At 34.0% G+C, this 14,298-nt stretch overlaps 1 protein-coding gene across 2 annotated transcripts in view; it reads left to right on the top strand.

Moving 5' to 3' along the window:
* The first annotated feature begins 381 nt into the window (after positions 1–381).
* LOC145247372 (organic cation transporter protein-like) overlaps positions 382–14,298 on the top strand; it is a 255,075-nt gene continuing 241,158 nt past the window's right edge. For both annotated transcript variants that reach the window (XM_080109052.1, XM_080109053.1), the window contains exon 1: positions 382–584. The gene's annotated coding sequence lies outside the window, so the exon portion shown is untranslated. The remainder of the gene's footprint in view (positions 585–14,298) is intronic.

The raw sequence follows: 14,298 nt of genomic DNA, 5'->3' as shown, positions 1-14,298 counted from the left end.
TGATAGTAAATGAAACCAGCGCAACATTTGCTTTTGTTTTGTTTCCATAAAGATTTATCTCTCTTCCTCCTTCTCTCTCTCTCCCTCGATAAAAAAATAAAGAAAAAAAAAAATAAAGGATAAGAAAAAATATCGCGCCTCGGTCTGTACGCATGATAAAAGCCAAACACTCCATTCTCACGCTGCAGAATCTAGCAACGCTTTCAAAGTTGGGACTTGGATACAAATAATTTGGCTAAGTCTATTTTTATGAACTATTTATCTCCCTCCCTGTCTGTCTTTCTATTTCTCTCTGTTGAGTTCCTACCTATTTGTTAGGCCGTACCATTGCTTTGTAGGGGGAGAAAGGCTATATAAATTGCCGTATATAAGTGTTTCTCCCTCACTGCCGGTAAAAAGATTAGCAGTTTTTTTTAAACGAGTTGTGTTCTGCGTACACCTTATAGTTAGACAAGAAGAAGAAGAAGAAGAAGAAGACGGCTGATATTGATGACATGAATTTCTAATTCTTTGAAGAAGACGGAGACATTTTCACTGAAGTATTAAAGTAGAAGAATTCCAATTAACCGCTACTTATTTTTCTGGTAAGTGGTTTTATTCATTTTATTATTATTATTATTATTATTATTATTATTATTATTATTATTATTTCGCTCCATATAACGTTTCAAGAAGAAAAAAAAACCCTTCTTAGGCATGATCGAAGATTTGACACGCCGCACGGCGCACCACAGTATTTTTTTTTTTTTTTAATATTTTGATAATCTTTTAGTAAAATTTTCAAGAATTATTGCATAAAACTTTTTTCGCTATAAAAATATTAAGATTAACTTTTAAGGGCTTTGCTTTCGTCGATTTTTCCTTTCGTTTTATTTTATTTTTTTTTAATCTAAAATATTAAAAACAAATAAATAAGCATATTCCCTTTTTCTGTTTTTATTTTGCAAATTATCTTGTTACTGAAATAGCTTCTTTTTCAGTTGTGCTAAATTTCGCCGTAAAAAACATTTAGTACCAACCTTACATTATAATGGGAAAGGTGAAACGAGAATTGGTGGGATAAAAAGGAAGGACTCCGCTCCTCCTCGCTCTGTGGAATGATGGAGGACACTTTTGATATTCATAAAAGTGTGTTTTAAACCGCTTGCCCCCAGGTTTTTGTTTTTGCTAGTGATGTACTTTAATGAGGATCTCCTTAAAACTTCTTTGTTTAAATTGTTTACTATCTCCTTTTCCCCTCTCTTTCTTTCACCCCTCTCTTTAATTTGCACAAGAAATTTCAGTTATCGCAAAAACAACCGCAATAAACAACATCAAAAACAAACAAACAAACAAACAAAAAACTAACATGAACGCTTCTTATTTCAACGAAACGTGTAAAGTCGGAATAAGTTTATCATAATCAGTAAAAATATAAGTTTCGTCGCGCATCTACTTCACAATTAAATAGAAAAGGTTGTAGGAAAATATAAGAATAAAAAATGAAGTAATTCATAACTTTCTGCAGGTGACGACTTTTTGGTATTATTATACAAACACCGTGACAGCGTTAGGGTTAGGGTTAGGATTAGGGTTAGGGTTAGGGTTAGGGTTAGGGTTTAGGGTTAGGTTTAGGGTTAGGGTTAGGGTTAGGTTTAGGGTTAGGGTTAGGGTTAGGGTTAGGGGTTAGGGTTAGGGTTAGGGGTAGGGTTAATTCGCTGTCACGGTGTTTGTATAGTTTTACCGACTTTTTCGGCCTACTTGATTTTTTTTTTTTTTTTTTTTTTTTTTTTTGCTGGCATTGGTTCACCCGGATTTTTTTTTTTTAGCCACATACTCACAGGGGGGGGGGATTATAGGGTTAAGGTTTCCAACATTTCAAATGAAAACGATGCTTTGGATCGGACAGGGCTCAAATATGTCACTCCGCTAAAATGATTGATCGCTTCAATTTATCTTTCTGTTGCCGTTTCATAGTAGTAGTAGTTGTAGTGGTGGTGGTGGTGCGGGCCTTTCATTTTTCCGTATAAATGGTAAGACTTTGCACCGAAGTATTTTAACTGGTGAGTTGGGCTTGCAGTAATAGAACATGAAATCATACCATTGCTAAAAATCTACTCGGATGACTTATTTCCAAGATAAACTAAGACAAATGGATGTATACTTAATGGAAAATTCCATAAACTCACGCAGCGTATATAAGTAGCTCAAGTTTAACTAATTTTCGCAGATTGTAAACTCAGGACAAGGAAAAAGTAAGAACGCCTTGTATAAAAAAAATATCGTTACATTTTACCGACACCATTAAAATTGACGATAAATTACCATATTTATTGTTAATAACTAATCTGTTTCAGAAATCGACGAACCTACGCCCCCACCCGCCTTCTTCAACCTCAGGATAGCCATTACAATAAGGGATTCGTTTCTGTATAGTAATATAACGGAAAAAAGATTATATCGCATGTTTGGAACAAAAACAAAACAAAAAACAAGATCAAAATAGTAAGGCTCTACAACAAATAGTTTCTTTAAAAAAATCTGTAGACTGGAAGTTTTTAAAATTCAAAAGACTCATTATAGATCGTTAAAGTATTCAAAGGTAATAATAAATTATATAGTTTAACGGGTTTTGCAATTGTTTTTATTAAACCATTTTTTTTTTTTTGCGTTGTTGCAAATCGATAATAATAAATTCATTAAAAAAATACGTAAGTCAACAATTGGAAAAAAATTAAGTTCATGAAAATCTTTTAAAATCACTAATTTAAAAAGGAAACGAAGAAGTTTAATCTTGCTGATTTGACAGGCCGAGAACATGTTCGAGACATTTCTTCAAACAGTGGCGATAGAGAGGCGCTCGTGGATCAGGTCAATTCACAATGCTCATATCGCCACTAGTGAACACGGCGAGCAATTGAAATACAAATTTGCCAACAAGATCGACAGATTTTTTTATTATTGGAATCTTTGGAGATTTCATTATTTATTTTCTTGTCCTCATTTTTATAGTTGTTTCACGATATTTCGCCCAACTATTTCCCTGGCCTTCTTCAGGTGGTTAACCGCGACGGGATATGAATGCTGAGTTTATTAAGTGTATCCTCAGTAATTACTGCCTTCCATAGTTGTTGTTGTCTCACCACGTTTTGGCCTCTATCCATTGCGCCACGGGCCCCGGGGCGCAGTTGATAGAGGTCAAAACGGATAAAGGCGTTGGGTCTCTACGGTTCTAGGTGAGTATTGTATGAAGATAGCGGTTTCAATCCTACCGAAAGCCGGCCAGAGGATTAGTTGGTCAAAACGCGGTGAGACGACAACAACTATGAAAGGCAGTGATTACTGAGAATGCAGTTAAGAGACTCAGCATTGTTATCCCGTCGCGGTTAACCACCTGAAGAAGGCCAGAGGAATAGATGGTCGGAATGTAGTGAAACAACAACTATGAAGAGGCGAATAACAGTCCGCAAATAAAGATCAGCAGGTTTGTATGTTTTCTTCAGACGAGTGGTTTTCGTCTTTTAAAAATATTTGATTCACTAACAATTAGTGCAGTATGTTTTTACGGAAATGTTCGTGAAGATTTTGCAAAATTAAGTTGAGAAATCGCGTTTAGGGAAATGTTTATTTCAACTGTGACACAACGCCGACTATTCTAGTTAGTTGCTTTAAGGGTTATCGAGGCCGTTGAAAACGAATCTGGCATTTGAACTCGTCGCAAATCTACCGTTTGCATGATATTAACCCTCTGGACCCTGGGACTATTTTACGCCATTTCACTACCTTCGCCAACGCTTTTCTTATATGATGCGTTCGCGCGCACGCGCGTAGTAAAGTGACTTATCACATCGCGGAGGAATATTTAGCAGACATTTGAAAAAAAGAAAGTTCATAAAAAGAGAGGTGATTCATTTTTTTTTTGTGTTACGTAGGTTTTAATGATTTCTAATTGATCAAAAAGACTAAGCTGGTGCTTTTGCCGCCGTACTATTTTAAATTTTAAATAGTTTTTTCAAGTTAAATTCAAGCTTCACGATATCTTTTTCTTATTATTAAATTGTTAGGAGGAAGCACAGAATAGGCACAAAACACCCTCCTCATGTTAAGAATGGCTTTCAAAATAATAACGTTATTATTTTAGCAGGGTGGTAAAAGTGCACAAGTACCATTAAGTCTTCACGAGCGGTTTACAAAAGCATATTATGTTTTTGGTTCTTTTTTTTTCTTTTGAAGGAGGTATTCAATTATAGAACTTGTATATTTTTAATAGGTGCTTCTCCAGTTTAATAAACCGTTTTTCCGTAAGTAACGTGCCGACATTAACCGAGCAGAAGCACCCTTTAATATTTCACACACATTCTGTTTACATTGGGGACCGGTGTCGGCGCGTTACTTACGGAAAAACGTTTTGTTAAACTGCAGAAGCCCCTATTAAAAAATACAAGTTCTATAATTGAATACCTCTCTCTCTAAAAAAAAAAAAAATAAATAAATAAAATAACGAAAAACATGTTTTCGTAAACCGCTCGTGAAAACTTAATCTTTTAGATCAATAAAAACGCATTGAAAACTACGTAACAACACGTAACAAAAAATGAACCACCCTTTTTTAAATTTTTTTTTAACTTTGTTATTTCAAATGTCCGTTAAAGATTCCTTCGCGATGTGACAAAGCACTTTACTACGTAAGAAAAGCGTTAGCGAAGGTGGTGAAATCGCGCAAAATAGTCCCAGGGTCCGGAGGTTAATACCATACAAACAGTACATTTGCGACTGGTTTAAATGCCAGATTCGTTTTCAAGGGCATCGATAATCCATAAAAAACACAAACTAAGATGCTCGGCGTTTCAGTGAAAATACACATTTACCATTATGAATAATAGAAACGACCACACATTTCTTTTTAATATGTAAATTCATAATTTCCCCCAAAGTTGATTCAGCTATAATATATATCTCGTATGTATGTATGTATGTATGTATGTATGTATGCCTAAAACTTTCGAGAGAGGCGATAGATTTTCGCAAGATCGGTATCGTTTTGAAGCTCGACCTTTCGAAACGATATATATCGAAAAATTGGCTAAAAACATTAATTCCTTCACTCTCAACTGGACACTTTTCTACAAGGAGGGGTTGCTTTTATCGCCGATATTTTCGAGTCATCCCCTCTTTTCGATTGCGTAGCCTTAATTTAAACCTTCGCCACTTCCAGTTTGGCGATGGACGCAACGGCAAAGACGTCACGTTTTTTATTTTTCATGTTCTTTCTTTCGTGATACGGATTGGAGCCTGCCTGCCTGTCTACTACCACTTTTTTTTTTTCGTTCAATACACACGTCCAAACACCCGAGACCCAGGCTAGTTTGTAATAAAGTGCTAAGGCAATTTCATGATCGTACGCGTGTTATTGTGGAGTCCGCGTTCGCAATGAATATAGAATGGAAATACGTTTAAGCACATTAAGCAATAAACAACGGATAAAATTATAACCGTGAAATTTTCACGAGTCATGCTAATCAGAACAACTTTATTCACAGTTTTTAGGAAAACAATTGACGAATATATATTTAATTTATTGTGTTATAAGCGTGTAGAAACCTAACATCACAAATAGGATATCAGGAGAAACGGAATACTTAAAAAAAAAAAAAAAATATCAAGAGTGCACGCATGCGCGCGCACACACACATCCGAGGTAAATCGAATAAGAGAAGAAATGCAAATGGTTGGCGACAAGAAAACTTAAAAAGAAGCAAGAGTAAAAGACAGATGAAACACACACACACACACACACACACACACACACATTATTTAATGTGTATAAAATTTTACGTATCGATGTACTTCAACAATATGGCAATAAAGCTACACGGAAAATTCTGTGTAGCTTAATTGTCATATACATTCTCATAACTTACTATGTAATATATAATATATATATATATATATCCCACAAATGTTATCGAGTAAGAAAACTGCCATTTCAAGTATTTAAGGGAATTGCGAAAGCAAATAGCGAGGCAATCATTCAACTTTTTTTTTTTTTTTTTAATTTCATTTTCACCCCAAACAAGGCACTGTGTTACTTTAACGTAGGAAGCTACTATCGGGGATATACTTTGCAGGGATAGTAGGGAGTTGAGCAGCAAGATGTCTGTTTACATTACAATTGAACTTCTCATGTCAGTAAAATCTGAGAAGCAGGTACCCGGAAGTCTAGCACTCCGAGGCAATAAATTATTAGAGTAGAAAGCTGTGTAGGGGTGGGATTTTGTTGTTTGTCGGGAGTATTTACGTCGAGAGTTAAAATAGTTTAAAGTTCTTCAGAGCACCTACCATTAAAGTGCTTGTAAATCAGGCAAAGGGGTGCAACATTTCGTCGATATGACAGAGGTTGAAGCCTAGTTGACAGTGCGGGACCTATTAGGTTGGCGACTCCCTTTTGAAACTTGTCTAAAAGTGAGAAACTAGTAGCAGATGCAAATGTGGTAACAATATTCCATGCGTGAGCTAATGGTGGTCTTGTAGAGATATAGGATACTCTCAGGCGTTAGTAACTTTCTAGCATGGTAGAGAGAGCCCACCTTTGCAGCAACCTTGGCAATGCACTTAATGTATCTGTTCTAATTGATGTTTCCTGTGAACGTTAAGTCAAGAGGTTTGAACGAAGTACATTCAGGTGATGTATCATTAGCCATATATATTGTTCGTTGCGAAGGTTTCTTGTAATTATTAAAGGGAACAAGCTTAGTCTTGGCAGCATTGAATGCTATCATCTGTTTATGTGCCCATTCCACTACAGATTGAAGGCCGTCCTCTGGGGGTTCTATCATTGCTTTGAATATGAGTTCATTTGTTTTCTCCTCGTGTCTGTTCTAAAGTGTGGTGTCGTCAGCAAATATACCTATCTTAGAGACAATGTTATGTAAGTAATTTATGAATATCAGGAATAATAACGGTCCAAGAATCGACCCCTGAAGCACACCCACATTTATATTATATTATTTTGACGTATGACCATCGAAGACAACCTGGATTTTTCTCTTATGTAAGAAGGATTTAATTAAATATCGTCCAGTAATACTACATGATTTGATTTTCATGAGAACACCATTGTGCCATACGCTGTCAAAAGTCTTCGATATATCTGGGGCCCCTCTGCCTTATCCATTGCACAGTATATACGTTCAGAGATTACAGTTTGGATACCAGCAGGAGACCGGGCTTGCCTAAATCCATATTGTTAGTTGGACAAAAGTTTAGCAGCTGTAAGGTGGTTGACTAAAGCTTGGTCAAGGAAAAAGATTTTGACGAAAAGAGGGTGGAGGCTAATGGGGCAATAATTGAGCAGATTAGTTCTTTCGCCAGAATTCTTGTAAACTAGTACTACAGAAGCAGTTTTCCAGCAGTTAGGAAAACAAGATTTGTTAAGGCATTTGTTGAAAAACTGAGAAATGGAGCAACCTCAACGGAGCATTTTTTAAATAGTATAGCCGAGGTGATATCCATATTGAGATAATCCCTTTTCTACTTTCTATACCAATTTATACGTTTTTCTTTTTCTTTTTTTTAAGTTTGGTACATTTTCCTTTTGATTTCTTTTAATTGATTGAGTCGTTAAACTGATTGAGACGTTATTTAAAGTGAATATGAATATTGCTGCGAACACTGGCGAAGGGTAATATTTTTCCGTCAATTTTTGACGAAGGTTGTACACTTGTGGTTTTATAAAATATGATTCTATTAGTAATTTATACAAACGACAGTCAATAATAATAATAATAATAATAATAATAATATAATAATAATAATAATATAATATAATAATAATAATAATAATAATAATAATAAGATAATAAAGTTTCTGTTATTTACAAGAAATGTAGGTAGAATTTTATAAATTAAAACGAAAAAAACATTTTTGATCAGATTTTTTTAAGGAAATATTTTGAATTTATTTTTCTGTGACATTTCATTTCTTTCAAAATCAAGAAATGAAAAACATTTTAATAAAACGTCCGAAGTTTATTGCAAATATTTTGTTTCCATGCTATTTTATTACGACACAACTTCTTTTAGAAATGTAAAGAATGTAAATGGAAATTGTTTTATACTCCACATAACATAAAATGAGACAATTTAAAAATAAATTTATCAATTTCTTCGAATTAGAATTCGATCATTAATATGAAGAAGTGTAAAGACGCGAAGAAATTTTCGTCTTACGCTCTTATAGTTTGTAATCGAACGGTCGGTCGTATAGGATGAGTACAATTCACTATCGAAATGTAATTCTATTTCTTTCCCCTCCGTGAGAAATGTGACATTAGGACCGGAAAGTGGGATTGAAAAATCAATGTTCACTAGTCCTGCAAAAGATGCCTGAGCAGCCCCGTCACATTTCCCCGTAGAGACGCCTCGGGCGATTAGCAACAAATAAAACCTGGGAGAGTGGATCTCCCGGCACTGCACATGACCAATTTTATACTGCAATCAACACGGGAAAAGGTCATTACAAGAACGATCTAGACTCTGTCGATTTGGGGGCCGAGGGATACAAGGTCACTACGAAGTTGCGCAAAAATTGGAACAAATACTACGAAAACAGTAAACGTTTCTGATCTTTATCGACTTTTCATTGGATCGAAAATTTGAGATTTTGAAATCCTTAAATACATAAAACTTTGTTTTCGATTAACATTTAAAAACTTATGTTTATTCGAGTTGACAGTTAATACAATAACATAAGAGAAAGTTTGGATACGAGTCATCGACAAGCATGTAGAGCTTGCTTAAAGTGACCAATGTAAAAATATTAAACCATAACTACCTTTCTGATTTCTTGAGATTATATTTGGTGGTTGACACTTTTATCATCTAGAGATCCTTTATCATTTGGATATTATCCTTAGTTGATGATATCATCTTAAGATTATCATAAATGTATGATATCTTTAGCATCTCATTGACTGACATGTTATTAATCTCCAGATTATTTATAGTGAATGACACTTTTATGATCGCGAAATTATTGGATGACATTTTTACTTATCTCAACAGTGTCATTAGTTGCTGCTAGTATTTTTCATTCTTCCATAAGACTTATCATAATATTATAATCTTTAAATTATTGCTAGTGAATCTTTTCTAACCTTGGGATTATCGATTATCGATTATAGAAAGTGGTTATCACTTTTAGCATTTGGAGATTACCACTGGAGGATGACACTTTTAGTATTTTGAGCTGATCATTTCAAGATTATGTTTAATGGCTAACACTTCTGTCATTTCCAGATTATCGTTAGTTGATGAAACTTTTATCATCTTAAGAATATTGTTAGTGATTGACATTTTTATCGTCACGAGAAACTTGTATCATCTCGATATTATTGTTAAAAATTATACTTTTATAATCCGGAAACTATTATCAGTAGTTCTGAATTTTTTAGATGAGCATTTTTTTTTTATTCAATGTTCACTCCAATCAAGACGCAGTGTCACTTTGAAGTAGGGGGCTACTATCAGGGACATAAGTTGCAGGGATATTATGAAGGGAGATGAGCAGCAAGATGTCTGTTCACATTATACTTGAACTTCTGCATGTCAGTACAGTTGGGAAAGCAGAATCCCGGAAGGGAGTTCTAAAGTCTAGCAGTTCTGGAGAAAAAATTATTGGAGTAGAAGGTTTTCTTACACTTAGGGATCTCTACTGCTCTGGATCCGTCAGCTATCATACGCCCGTGTATTAAATAAAGGGTTCCGTTCGAAATTCCGTGCAGATTCCCGAGTTCGACAAGATACACCTTAAGAACGTCAGAGTTTACATCGACCAAAACGTTGTGCAAATAACACTGAAGATGAGAACAGTAATCCGAAGAATCTAAATAATCTGATGGATGAAAGTTTCGTCACGTGATTATCGTTTTTTGATGACACTTTTAACATCGCAAAATTATCATGAAGAAATAACACTAATCTTTTTGTTGCTATCCTCATAGCGTGATACATTTATCATCTCGATATTATCTTTAGAGGATGATACATTTATCATCTCGACATTATCTATAGAGGATGATACTTTTAGCAGATCGATATATTATTGTAAATAGATGACAGTAATATCATCTCAAAATTATCCTTATTGCATGAGATTTCTGCTTAGGAGAAAATCGTTATTCTCGTAAATTACACTTTTATCATTAAAAGTTAGACGACACTTTTATTATCTCGAAAATCCTAAACGGAAGATATTTTTTTTATTATTTGAAGATGAATAATGGGATGATGTTAAAACATTTCCAGATTTCGATACAATTATCGGTTCTATTTCTTTTCAAATTTGTAAAAACTTAGAGATTTTTTAAAATTTCAAATAACTACAAAACCCCCGGTCACGCCCACAGATATTTTCGCAAAAGTAAAAAATACATTGAGTTAATTTTTCTAATTTTTCTAGCATGCTTTCATGTGTAGTAGATTAATTTGTTTTACTGAAAAAAGAAAAACAGCTACTCATCCATACCCACGCTCACATGTATGTATAAAAACACACACAAACAATATATATATATATATTTAATTTTTTTTTAATGGCCTGGCAAGGCCACAGGAGAAAACCGACTCTTCTTGCCAGTATACTATATATAAAAATGTAGGAAAACAACCGAAGCAGCAAATATACAAATGTAGAGGAGACAACCGAAGCAACAAATCCAAAGCTGTCTGCCAGGACACTATATATATATATATATATATATATATATATATAAATGTAGGCAAATTTCGGCACATTTTATCGATTTGAAAATATAGGTTCCTTATTACCAATTGTCATACAATTTTAACTGTAGAATAGTATTATAATCTTCAAAAAGCCGGCACCTTTTAATGTAGTTTTGTCCCATAGAACCAAATTCAATTTGCCTATTGATAGAGAAATCCATATATAGATATACCACCATTTTTGGAAATTTTATAAATTTGAAATCTCGGCGACTATTGATCAGAATTTAATAAATGGAAGCTCGTTAGAAAGCTAATGACCCGAATTGTGTATTGAGCTATGTGACATTTATTTCAAAAGTGGGGGATCACTTTTTTATATTAATTTAGCGTAAAATGAGCATCCACTTTATGGCCACCTTTTTTTTTGGAGGTGTCTGTTATTTTATTTTTTATTTTTTAAGGGCGGTGTTTATTGTAACCTGGTAGACCAGCACAAAACCTACCTTAAAAAACTTGTTTTCTGTAGGTTTCGAGTGTGATGAAAACGAATATCGGATTTAAATTTTTCACAAAAAAGTATTTTTCTGGGTATTAGGTAAAAATATGCGCGCTTGCACATACAACAATGATCGCCACTTATAACATAAAGAATTTACAAAAATACTAACTTGCGGAAAATTTGAATGTGATATTCGTTTTCAGCACACCCTATGGAAAACAAGTTTTTTAAGGTAGGTTTTGTCTACAAGGTCACAATTACTAAACACTACTAAAAGTAAATAATAGACGCTCCCCCAAAAGGTGGTTATATAGTGGGTATAAATTTTACGTCAAATTAATATAGAAAATTTCACTTTTTTAAACTTTAATTTCTTCATATCTTGGAAACTACTGGTTTCCTTGGATTTTAACTGTTATTTTCGTTTTCAGCACCCTCGAAAACTTACAATAGTGGTAATTTTAAAGATTTTTGTAGGGTGAAAAGATACTGCACCTTTACCAACATTTCAATCATAGTCACCTGTTTTCTTAGGTTTGCATATGAATTACAAAATATTTGATATTTCCCCAAAACCTTTGGCCTTGATGGAGGGGAGACTAAAACTTGCTGCTATGGTTTCAAATGATCTGAAATAACAGCAAAGGGAGACTTGATTCCAAATATTTCTCATATATTATATCTCCCCTCTCTGGTTTTCATACATAAAGTAAATTTCAGTGTATAAGGATTATTTGATACTGGAGATATTCGTAATCGTACTCTATTTCCAAAAGATGGGAGATATAACATATGAAGAATATTTGGAATCAAGTCTCCCCTTGTTGTTATTTCAGATGATTTGCCCAACCAACACCGTTTCTGCAGACAACCAAACAGTCGCTATAACCTTTTTTGGTTGAATTTCGGCTTCGGGAAGTACTGTATAACTTCTCGGGCATCACACCACCGTGCCGAATGTCGCCGAATGTCGCCGGTTGTCGTATAGGATCCACTTCTCATCACACGTCACAATCCGCTCAAGAAATGGGTCGTTTTTTGTTGTGCAGAAGGAGCATAGAAGACACCTCAAAGCGACGATTTTTTTTATTGTCGTTCAATTCATGCGGTACCCATTTATCCAAATTTTTTGACTTCCCTATTTGTTTTAAATGGTGAACGATTGTCAACCTCAGTTCAACAGCAACTTCTCGTGTGGTTTTTCGGGGATAATGACTTCAATTAAGGCTTTCAAATGTTCGTTATCAACCGCGGTTGGCCGGTTGCGACCGTCTTCATCTTCGAGGCTCTCGTCAACATTACGAAATTTCTTGAACCACCGATGTACCACACGTTCATTAGTGGTTTTTGGGCAAAACGCATCATTGATATCAAGAGCTGTCTCGGCAGCTTTTGGGCCTAGTTTGTATTGGAACAAGAAAATCGTGCGGATTTGAATTTTGTCGATGCCGTCGAAAAACCTGTAAAAAAAAAAAATGAAGAGATTGAGAACGGTAACGAATAATACGATACGATAGAACGAAAAACGCGCTTCAAAATGATATGTAACATGGCTATATATATCCATGAATTAATTCAGAAATCATATATAAAAGTAACGTATGTGAGAAAAAAATATTGGTTTTGCACCAACTTATTATTATTATTATTATTATTATTATCATTATTATTATTATTATTATTATTATTATTTAATATATTAAAAGAATCTACTTAATTTTTAGAAAGAAAACAATTCAAACTTTCACATTATATAATTTTTAATATGGAACAAAAATTAATGAAAACATGTAATTGATTTTTAATTCATAAAACACATATTAATTTTTTTTTTAATAGTTTTTTTTTTATAAATATCTACGTGGCAGATTGTCACTGTATTTCACGGAAGTCAGCGTACTTGTATGTTTTCCCTGGAAAAAAAAATTGTAGTTACTAAACTGCGAAACAGTTTTAATAATGACCAAGAATCGTTTTTTTTTTTTTTTTACATTTATTTTATTATTTCCATCGCGATCCACCTTTTATATCTTTTGATATTTCTTTCTATAACCAGTTATAGAACTGAAGTCAAACTCGTAAAAATTGCTAAATTCCTTAATTCATTTATCCCCATTCAACTCAAATCAAAATGTTTTAACGTTTTTTCTTCACACCTTTTATTCAGATTTTGGTAGTTTTTTTTTTTTACAAAGGCGTCGCCACTTATCAAAGCCCTGATGCACCTCGAGGATAAGGGTTATTGAGTGTACAGTAACCAATGGGATAATATCGTAGTGGTCGTAGAAATTTGGTAGATCGGATTACTTAAGGGGGCGGTTCATCAAGAATTTGTTTATGTTGGACTTGAAGACAACCAAGTTGTAGTTAGCTGATTGGTGTGACAAAATCCATAAATGAGTTTAATTTTTTATAATGCAATTATCAATGTTGTCAGTATTATAGAAAAAAATCAAATGGCATTTATTTCGATTTCGGATTCTGATTAATCAGCCCAACACTACTGGAGATTATCGTTAGTAGATGACCCTTTTACTATCTTGCCATCATCTCAATATTGTTATAACCTCGAGATTATCTTTAATGGATTAATCGCGAGATTATCGTTACTCTAGAACATTTTCACCGTTTGTAGCATTTTTCTTATTTTGAGATTATTCATTTTGGATGATACTTTTACGAAATAAGGATATTATCCTTATTTGGGTTACATTATTTGATATTATTGTTAGCAAATGACACTATCTCGAAATAATTCCCAGTAGATGACACTTCTATAATCATGAGATTATTGTAAATGGCTGAGAATTTTATCATCTTAAGATTACCAGTAGTTGGCTTTTATTATCTCAAAATTATTCTCAGTGAATTAACATCTTCAAACTAATCTCCTACATTGCACTTAATGCCTCTGACCCACTTTCCATAGCAGTAGAGCAACGAAACTTGGCACAGTTATTAGTCTTTCTCTTCATAGGAAGCACCCAGAGTTATGCATTTCTCCCATCGTTTGATGCAGCTCTGGAGACCGTTTTTTGTAGAACATCCCAGGTTGGTCCTCCAACCACAACGTGACTTCAGAAATCAAGGCT

The sequence above is a fragment of the Euprymna scolopes genome, chromosome 25 (genome assembly GCF_053919585.1).
Source record: "Euprymna scolopes isolate OS-2025 chromosome 25, ASM5391958v1, whole genome shotgun sequence".
NCBI classification, from domain to species: Eukaryota; Metazoa; Mollusca; class Cephalopoda; order Sepiida; family Sepiolidae; genus Euprymna; species Euprymna scolopes.
Note: the sequence above shows the minus strand (reverse complement) of the source record. Positions and strands in the feature narration are given on the sequence as shown.